The sequence below is a fragment of the Macrosteles quadrilineatus genome, unplaced genomic scaffold (genome assembly GCF_028750875.1).
Source record: "Macrosteles quadrilineatus isolate MER2022 unplaced genomic scaffold, UCM_ALF_1.0 Scaffold_7__1_contigs__length_78375512, whole genome shotgun sequence".
Lineage (NCBI taxonomy): Eukaryota > Metazoa > Arthropoda > Insecta > Hemiptera > Cicadellidae > Macrosteles > Macrosteles quadrilineatus.
The window spans coordinates 8,271,907-8,282,341 of NW_026542600.1; the positions used below are offsets into that span (position 1 = coordinate 8,271,907).

Sequence of the window (10,435 nt, forward strand, 5' to 3'; positions counted from 1 at the left end):
TAAAGAAGGTAAACTTTATAATCAAGTACGCTGGTAGGAGAATAATTAAAGTACAATAGGTACATGTCGCTGAACACAGCGAAAATCGGAAATACACGATTAAATATGATAAATAAACTACAATCTCTAACTTTAATGTGCCGGATACTAACACCCTCTTGTGCTAAACTGAAGAAGGAAGACTTTAAAATGTGAAAATTGGCACGAAACGAACTTCTACGAAGCAAAACTACCGTAAAACCGTGCCGAGAAATAATATCTCACAGATCAGCTTGGCTTGAGCTCGGGTACGCGACCGACCACTGCCAACCGGGAAAGTCTTCCCTTAACTTTCCCGGTTGAGCCCCACCCCTGCACTCGAGAGACCGACCCTGGAACTGACAGGTCACTCGAGCGCCACCCTGCGTCTGCGCTCTACGCCCTACGCCCTACGGCTACGTTCTCCTACGGTAAAGTGGTAATTTAAAAGTGCTCAATCCACTAAGCTTTACAGAGGCACTAAATAAATTTACAGTTTGTTAAAAATACGTAAAAAATTATTCTCGACAATAGACTTTCCCTAAGCGAATTTTGATCTAAAGATGAGCTCGCCTTTCTAGTCTACTGGACAGAATAAATCTTTGTATACGTTACTGAATAAAGAAAGCTAATCTAGGACCACTAAGTCTAGAGTACGTGTCGATTGATAAGTGAGATTGTAAAATTGCTTAAAGTTTAGCAGCGTAGAAAAGGCTATAAGAGTGATGGAATGTCCAATGGTCACTATAGAGTAATGTAGTCTGGTCCCTGTACTTTGACTGTCCAATTTACTGGGCCAGGTACACCTAGGCCACCCCTGAAACAGGAAACAGAAGAGATCAGAGACACGGATAAGGCAATGGTCAGAGATGATGGATCAGGCAATGGTCAGAGATGATGGATCAGGCAATGGTCAGATCAGGCAATGATGCGATGGCGAGTCATCAGTCAGCCAGGCTATGTAGCTTGCGGCATGTAGCCTTGTGGCATTAGCATGAAGCACAGTGCTTGGTTATCAAGAACATACACTAGAATCACATTTTTTATATAGATTCCTGAAAGGCTGTTAGTAAACTCGAGGTAACAACGGTTACCCTATCAACATTTAAATGAATAAAATAATTATAAAGACAACTGTTTGACTACTGAATATACCTGATAATGTTATAATCCCAAGATATTGATATGCAGTTGTTTTGTTAGCCTTGTACATAAATGTTTCAGATTGTAAAATACACAATATTGAAAAACTGCTGAGGGCATGAACATTGAACATGTCTTGCGTTTAGAAGCACAGTGTTATTAGAAATTTCCTGAAATAGACATAAGTTACCTTACCCAAAATATTACCAGTCCAACCAACTCAATGCTGTATCCTCTGTATTCCTGTGGTGAAGAAAAGTTATAAAAGGAACACAAATGAAAGCAAGCAAGATTCAGAGTTAAATAGAATGGAAAATACCATAGAAGTACATTACAAAACAAAAAATAAAAATAAAATGTTGTTACTACTTGCTAAGCTGGTGCTAAAATGCTCAAGTGAAAAGAAAATAGAAGATTGATAGATAAAATAGATTAGAAAAAGTATTTACAGTAAAAGAAAGCGCAGTAAACACTAAAGCGATGGCGACCTGACAATAAATTATGCAAGCAACTTCTCAGGCTGAAAAATGTGGGAAAATTTGCATCTGTCCTGTAACCAGGGCTCAAAGGGTGAAGTTGTATGTACAAAAGAAATCATCCACAAACATGTTAGTTTCTGTGACTTTATACCAGTTTGAGATATTTAAAATCATGTTGTACGTGTTTTCTTGGATTTAAAAGTGGATTTTAAGATGTGTTTATGGATTTTCACGTGATTGGAGTACAAAATAAGCTCGATACATACTGGGTTTAAAAAATTTATTTTATAGATGAAAACTTGCATACTAAAAAATGAATATCAGTCAGAAAGAGTAATAAATATTTGTTACAAAAGGGTGATAGCAATTTAAAGGTTTTAGAATGCAACTTACATTTTATCAGGTTCATTAATTAGTGATATGAAAGTAACATATTTTGTATGAAAAGAATGGTACCAAAATAATATTAATTTCAAGTTTAAGGAAAAAAAATATGCATTTGATTTAAAATTGTCAAATAATCCGATAAAATTTAGATAAAACCTTAAAATATTTGTGTAAGGAAAGAGTTTTTTAACCACATATAGTAAAACAATATAAATTGTTGCCTATTTAAAATTAAATACAGAGTGTGTCATTAAAAAGTCATTGTTTATGCAAATAATCTCTTCTTTTTTACTTGGTGCCTTCTAGTTTTTAAAATTACAAGCCTATTATTTTAAAATAAACAAAAATTGAAATTCTTTGATTTTCTGTAGATTATTTAAAACAATATTGACAGAAAATAATTAAAGGATATATAATGAGGATGATTTAACATGAAATTAATAATTCTAATACTTAATCTAATTGATTTAGAACTGGAGTATATTAAAACATGTTTAGTCAGGATTTATAATATTTGAAATATTTCAGATATAAGATTTCTTAAGTACTACTTTGCTGTTTTTAATATAAGTTAAACCCACTTCAATATGAGAGTACACCTAGATTAAATTTATAGAAGCAGCCTTTATATTAGGAAAGCCTACATTCTTTACAAAAATAATTATAAATATTCAAAATGGTTTAGATCAAATTTATTTTTATTAATTGAAGATTTAGTAAAGTTATTTTAGACTGGGACAGTTGAATTCCAGCAAAACACCAAGATGACAAATGACTGCCAACCAAGCCAAAGTTTTTTTGAAAATGTATGATAAGCTGCTAAGTTGGCACCATTACCTCATGAGAGTAAATTATGCGCTAGGATCATTGTGAGTTACATTGTTGGCGGCCCTGGTGGGGGACGTCAGGCGAGGAGAGCCACCGCTGCTACCACGGGAACCGCATCGTGATACCCTGGAACCTGGAGAGGCAAGGAACCATCTTCCAGCACACAGACAGAGTTAGACATCACACCACGCAGCGCGCCACTACGCCTCTACGCCTCTACGTCACTCTAATTATCCACACACTGTGTATGTTGGTGTCAAGTGTGTGAACCTTTAGGTACTCCAAACGAGGGCTGTCCGTAAATTAAGGTCTCATGTAGCTGCCTAATTCAAATCTTAAACCCACACAGTGTTCTTTACTTTATCCACTAAAATTATGGCCAATTCCCACCTCCATGTGACAATGAGTCACGCCAAATCAATATTTCAGTGAGGGACAATGATTGCTCCAAATTGTGTTGGTAAAAGTATAAATGATCATAGGTTCCAGTGGAAGGAGGGCAACCCCTATTATAACCCTTAGCCAGTTGACAGATGCGTATGCAGAAAAGTGTTTAGAGGTAGAAAATGCTTAAGTGGTTTAGGGATTTGGCAAAAGGCTGCATTTGTTCAACAAGTCTATCAGCACAGTTTCCAACAGTTCCCATCGATATAGTTATTGAAGATGAGGACACTTTGCTTGCTGATCCTTAGTAGTCCTAGAGGCCTCTTCTATCATTATTACAATCTGTCGTTCACTCACACCCCTATCCACATTACAGAATTTCCTCAAATTTCGTCACAGCCTCAAACGAGGATGATAAACTATTGAAACCGGCATGCACCGTTCAAAACATTGTGCAAAAAAAGAGTCCCTTTAATAAATGAGGCGCAAGTAAGAAGGAAATTCCCCTCAAGGAAGAGGGGTGGGGGCACAATTATTTCTTGGGCCCTTAACACGGGATGTGATTTATGCGCATCACACGCAAACCACAGGCCTCTGACCACCTCTCAACTTCCTCCATACATTTCGCACATTTCCTACATCCAAATACTTTACTTCATTCATCATTCTTTAGTTCATTCGTCAACTGGCTACCCATGGACTTTAATAGCGTCAAGCGTGGGATCATACAAATCTAATCACCAAATGAAATTCATACTTGGTGGTAACGTCGATTTTCCTTCTCTTAGTTTTGGTTACTATAATACTATTTGTAACCTCAGGGTGGGAACTGTCTAGAATTGAAGTAAATAAATCAATGTTTGTCTTTGATCTCAGATTTGAACTAGCCTGCTTGGCTGGACGAGAGCTCGGTGGAGACCTTAATTTACGGTTAACCTCTGTATAACTTTTCAAGTTGATGCACATCAAATACATGTCTAGTATAATCTCTAACATTCCCCAAATATTAATCTTGTTCAGTATAAAGTTCTAAGTCATTGGGTTAAACAGAGGTTTTTCAATAATTTATTTAGTAGTCAAAAACACTTTCTGGGTAAATAGTTAAATTTCTTTAGACAGATTAGCAAAAGCGACATCAATCTGCAAAGTCTTGATAGCCCCCTTATCTGTCCACCCATCAAATAAATGTCGGGATTTCTCACACTGCGATGTAAATTTTCTCAATTTTAGGATTTTCCAACCAAGGCCACGAGTTATCCTACAAACGTTTTTTGGGTAGATAGAATCATTTACCTACTTCAACTTTCAACAACTTTCAAGAGCAGCAAGTCAAATTTCAGGAGAGGAATTTATAGTAAATCATTAGCCAAGGGACTGCCATGAGCGCTTCAAAAATTGCTCTATGGCCCAACTGCATGGAAAGTTTATCCAAACAGACATCACCCTATTCAACCACACAGTAGCATATTTTTATGCAGAAAAATACCCGGGACAAATTAGTTTGCAGAACTAATGTGGTTGTTTCCCTTCTATTGAGCAATGCGATGGAATAGTTTTCATCCTGATTTGAATTGTGAAATATTACTGCCACTTTAGTCTTTCAATTGCATTGTATTTGGTGTTGCTGAAATTGTGGTACATCTGGTACAGTGATGTTTGAGAGTGTGTGAATAATCAGAGGTGACTCGAGCTAAGCATGCAGGTGAAAGGGAAAGAAAATAGTGGGAGTGAAGGAAAGACAGCGAAGAAAAGTGGTTTGAAAGAAAGTTTGAAAAGTTAAAGCGACTTTGTCAAAAGCCAGATATAAACCAAAACCAGGGATGTTGTAACTAAACTATGTACAACGGATACGCTGTGCCCAGTTATGTATCGTTCTCGTTACTCATCGTAGTTATCGATATTGTTGATATCGCTTCAAGTTTATTGATTAGGTGTAACGTGTCTTAAATAATTCACATTCTTTATGCATGATTTGATTCAAATTTGTTCTCTCAGAAACACTGATTTTAAGAGTTGTTTTGGGATTTTGTTTGAAAAGAAAACATTTTCATATCCCTGTTTTATTAGCTCTAAAAATTGTTCAGTTATTAATAAATTCCGTGACTATTAATAATTAGATAACATTATACCAATCTACTAACCTATGAAGCTCACAGCATTGTTCTAAAGCTGGGAAATCGTCAATTTGATTGGCTTTTCTTTGGTTGACCACTTAACAATACATCAACAATTGGGCTTCTAGTCAACGAATTGTTGTACCAATAGAAATTAACTATGCTGACACTTTATTGGGGTTTTCATGGACATCAGTCACATAATTCCTTGCATTTTTTGTCTCCGTGTAAGCTTATTAGCTTGGATAACACAATTTTATAGTTTGCTTTTAGGTATTGGTGGTACCAAAATTTAATTTAAAGTAAAATTAATTTGAGTATTTGACATTTTTATTTTATGTAAACGATTATTGATTTGTTGTAAAAAAACGTCTCTATAAATCACTGACTCGTATAATTTGGAGAATATTGTTTGATAGACTTTAAAATTGAGACTTTGGTAAAACAATCGGCCTTGGAATCTAGTCGGTAAATCCATTGGCCCATTGTTGGTTGCACAAACTGTCGAGAGGGCAACCATTTTCAACAATGGCCCATCCATTGCAAGCAGAATAACACCCGAAATTGGCCCTCTGACTTTATGCTTCATGGCGTGCAACAATCCATTTTTTTCTTTAATCCCTTTGAGCTACTAAATTTTTGACCTTGACAACCAATTGATATAAGAACTATGATGGATATAAATACTAAAACCGAGTTAGATAATACGTTTGTCTCACTAGTTATACAGTAGGTAAAAGGTCAATAACTTTAACATTCTAATTATGTTAAACTTAATAAAATTTAAAGTTGTTTATCAAAATTAATATTTGATAATATTTTAATAATATGTCTAAATGATTTCTCTTGAATTTACAATCAAAGTCAATGCTGTAGTGAAAATTATAGTTATAGAGATGTACAAATTAACTTAATTAAAGTAACAGGATAAACCACGATACCTACTGATAATTTGTTTATTTCCCAAACAAGAATTATTCTCGAGTTTACATATTTGATTTGTATTTCTCATACTATTCTCTAAAGCTCTTATAATCTCAATGTATTCTGGTGTGACCAGTGGAGATTTAAAAATATTTTCTGTATAAAATACTTGTCTCTAATGCTATCACAAAAAAATGAGACAAACATGTATTATGACCAAGCGGCCATGGAGCCATGAAACAAGATTATCCATATAAGCCACATTTGTGTTTAGGTACATGGACCACAGAAATTACAGCTTTTGTTTAGTTTACAAATTGAAGCTATTCGTTTCTCTAAACCCAGAGACAAAACATCTTTTTGCTCGCTGTAATAATGTGCGATGATGACATGCAGTTTCTATTCAACGGTTGACGTTTCCATTTGCTTACGCCTCATTGAAATGCATTGCCAACTTGACTCCAGCGCTGAATGTTTTTAATTCATGCCTTTCAGTCAGGATTAACTAGATAGCTTTTTTCTAACAAAAAATATTTCAGATTGTTTTTCAATAGTTTATATATTTTTATTGAAGCAAATTGATGGCAAATAGTTCTCTAAGACATAGGTTTTATAAATTTGATAAGTTTAAAAAGTATAGTTTATAAATATTTGTTGCTATTCCAGTTCCAAATTATATCAGGGATTTACGTTGTTGTTGTGAGTTGTTGCAGGTAAGATGCTTGTGTCTCCCCATACATTTCACCACCTTGTGTGGCATCTTCAGGGTCCTTCTTATGAATTCATCTTCTTAGTGTAAGTGATAACAAGATGAATTCACAAAAATACCCCGGAAGATGCCATATAATTAGGAGAAATGCATGGTAACACAAACATCTTACCTACAAGAACTCAGGCAACAACAACAAAGATACAACTCCCAGTTAAGATCTCAGTACCTCAATTTTGATATATTCTGTGGCAAACAAACTATTGTAAACTTTTGGACTGTAAACATGAAGGAACAGATAAATGATACCGAAAACGGTAGGGTAGCTCAGTAATAGCATTTTTAGGATGATAAGGCACACATTCCTGGTTAAAGAGAGGCTGTATGTACTGTCGTATCAATGAGATCCCTCATGGCTTCATCATTTAATTTATACCTAAAAGTTCTTCCTCTGTCCTCAAACAACTGTACACACTAATAGGTTTATGGTGTAGGGAACTTGATTAAAATTTAAGAAACCAATAACTGATATTATCCAATCTTTTTGTTTAGCAGTTTGTGGGGTAGAAAGGGAACAGCGATGCATTTCTGAAATTTTTGAAAGTATGGTTTTCACAACCTCATTGTTACCACCTAAAGACGAACCCTAAAGCACCATACTGAAGGTTTTACTACTGGTTTGATTTGATAAGATTGTATTCGTAGATTAGCCACAGAATGTAAACGTATGAGTTTACCTTGACTTGCGTTGGGTGAGGTGGGACGCAGGCTAGCCATGCTAGGCTGTCGGCTGGGTGCGCGAACGCTGCCTCGGCTGCCCCGTCTCTGCTCATTCGGGTGTTTGTTGTCCCGGAGCAGAGAAACGTTCATCAGCCGAGGGTTCGGGGTGTTGAAGATTGTTCGGTTCTCCCTCCAGCGAGCCCTGAAACAAAAAATATTTAGCAAATTGAAACTTGAAATAATTTTATTCTTGAAAGATTAAGACATTTTTTTGTCAAGATTAATCAAAAAGGTTCAAAATATTTATAGTCTGTATGATTTAATCTGTCTCCTGACATTTCTTAGATTCAAGGAGGGGAGACTACAGGGGCTATAGCCCCTCCATTGGACCCTGGGAAATTAAATTTAAATATATACTTTGTCCTAAAAACGTAACAAAGGTTTTTACAGACAGTTCTAGATGTTAAAATTTGCTTTAAAAAGTCACCAAATGGCTTTAAAAAATATAAAACTTTCTGTCGAAGAACCTACAGATCCCCCTAATTTCTTACGGTGACTGGAAGCCTCCCTCCCTTTGGCAACTTGAAAGGGTCCTAGAGTTGCCACTGCTGGGGTTGGTGCTGGCCTTAAACCATTGGCCAATCCACGGAGGGTAGAAGGCAGGCTGCATCATACAGACTGTATGGATTTAAAGTTGGCAAAGATGTGACCAAAAAGTGATGTCTCATTTTGTGAAGTCGTACTTTGTGTAACTCAAGTCTTTGCTGTTTTGATTCATCCGTGTGATTAGTTTTTGCTATTGTATCTGTGATTCCACTATTACACAAACACAATACTCTTTTGTGTTTGCCTAGTACATTGGAGTTTGTGTACTAATCTGGTAATTTATGTGTAACATCTCATCTAAGCACAGGATCAGACAAATCTTATAAAATTGTGAAACTTGTAATTTCATTATGAAAGAAAGTTTTTACTTTTTTAAATAACATTTATTCACAATCACCAACAACAATCTTCAAACTACATAGTAAACCAATTAAAGTTGAGCCTACCACAGAAATATTACAAACCAAATACAGTTAACTAATACATCTCGATCCTAATTTGGTTTGAAAATTTAATCTGTTGAAAAATCCAATTTCAGATGTAGATTTAGTGGTTACGCAAAACTTGCTAGGTTGGTACTCCTTTCTTTTCAGTATTGTTTCTGAAAAAAAATTATTTTAGAAATATGAGCAGAGGAGTTCAAAGATAGTCTGCCGTTTCCCGAGAGAAAAGGTTTATGCATTTCAATACCTTCCAACTTAACGTGTATCAAGGTTAGGTTTTGAGTAACCAAAGTATAAAGGATCTGTCAAGACCTATAAGGTTGTGTCGAGAATGGGTGTTTAAGTAAAAGGGACATAATTCACAAAAGGACAGAGAGAAGCCTAGATGAAAAGGATTTAGATGGACAAACAACAATACAACAAAGGTACTGTCTAATACTTTTGTAAATATTTTACAATCTTTCTTTGTGAAATCCAAAGAGATGTATCAGTTAAAACCGTTGATACTTCTTTAAAAATAATAGTTTATGGAAACTTACTTCTGTACCTATAACAAAACAATATTCTTATTTATTTTCAAACTGAACAGACTTGAAACCCTTAATAATATTCAATTATAGATGAAAATCTCCTTAGGTATGCCTGAAGGTGTCAAATGATGCTGTACATGTTTCGAACTTATTACAGCTGTTTGTTCGGCAGCATTCATATATTATTATATCCAACAAACATTGCTCAATGTAATAATTATAAATATATTAATGATGCTGTGGACAAGCTGTAATAAGCGCGAAACATGTACAACATGTGATATAACTACTTTTGACAACTTTCAGGCATACGTAAGTAGATTTTATTCAATGTAATAAGCTGCAATCATAAACACCTTTGAATAACTGCTAAAATCAACAACGAAACTTAAAATAAATGCACAGTTACCCTTAGAAACACTTCATACACATAACTTTTGTATCAAGTTACATAACCAAAATACAGAAACACAAAGTACATCACGTGCAGCTAAAGTTTATCTGAATTTGTGCAGATTGTAATTGTTGTCTTGGAGCAAGTAAGGGACAACTGTTTGTGTTGAACAAACAGCCAACTAACTGGGGTTGGTGTCTATTGTCTAGTGTTAGTTTCAAACTGCAAGGTACTGGCTGAATAAACTGTTCACCCTCCTCTGCTAAGTACAAGATTTATACTTTACAGGGTGTTACACAACCCTTTAGATAATAGACTTTTGTCAATTTTTTAAAGAATACATTTGCGTCAGAATACATACAATAGTGTTGTTAGGTAAAAAAAATCATTAATCGAGTACACTGGTTAATTTACGAGCCAGTCCTAACGTTCCTATTTTAGTTTTTCCTGATACGTTTTTCATTGGCAGTGGGAGAGAATTAAAAATTTTGAGACCAAAATACGATGGTTTCATACACTGAATTGTGTGGTGTGGTGGATGGGAAAGGTGTAGTCTCTACCTCTAGGAAATCCTAATTCCTAGGAAGATTCAGGCTTGTGTACATTACTAGTTCATGTATGTAAAGTGCTGAAACGGTTCAAATCTTGAGACATTTTAACCTTCTCAACAAATTTCCGTGGGACAAAGGCCAGAAAGTACCCAGACAGCCTACTTCTGAGCCACCAAGATTTTATTTAGGTTTCATAAGTGCTCTC

General features: G+C 35.3%; 1 long non-coding RNA gene across 1 annotated transcript; it reads right to left on the reverse strand.

Annotated features, from left to right (window-relative positions):
* Positions 1-7,862, reverse strand: LOC128999151 (uncharacterized). The gene is made up of 2 exons (XR_008491240.1): positions 7,724-7,862; positions 1-835 (listed from the first exon to the last, which is right to left on the reverse strand). It is a non-coding gene; the product is annotated as an uncharacterized LOC128999151 (long non-coding RNA).
* Between the last annotated feature and the right edge of the window lie 2,573 nt (positions 7,863-10,435).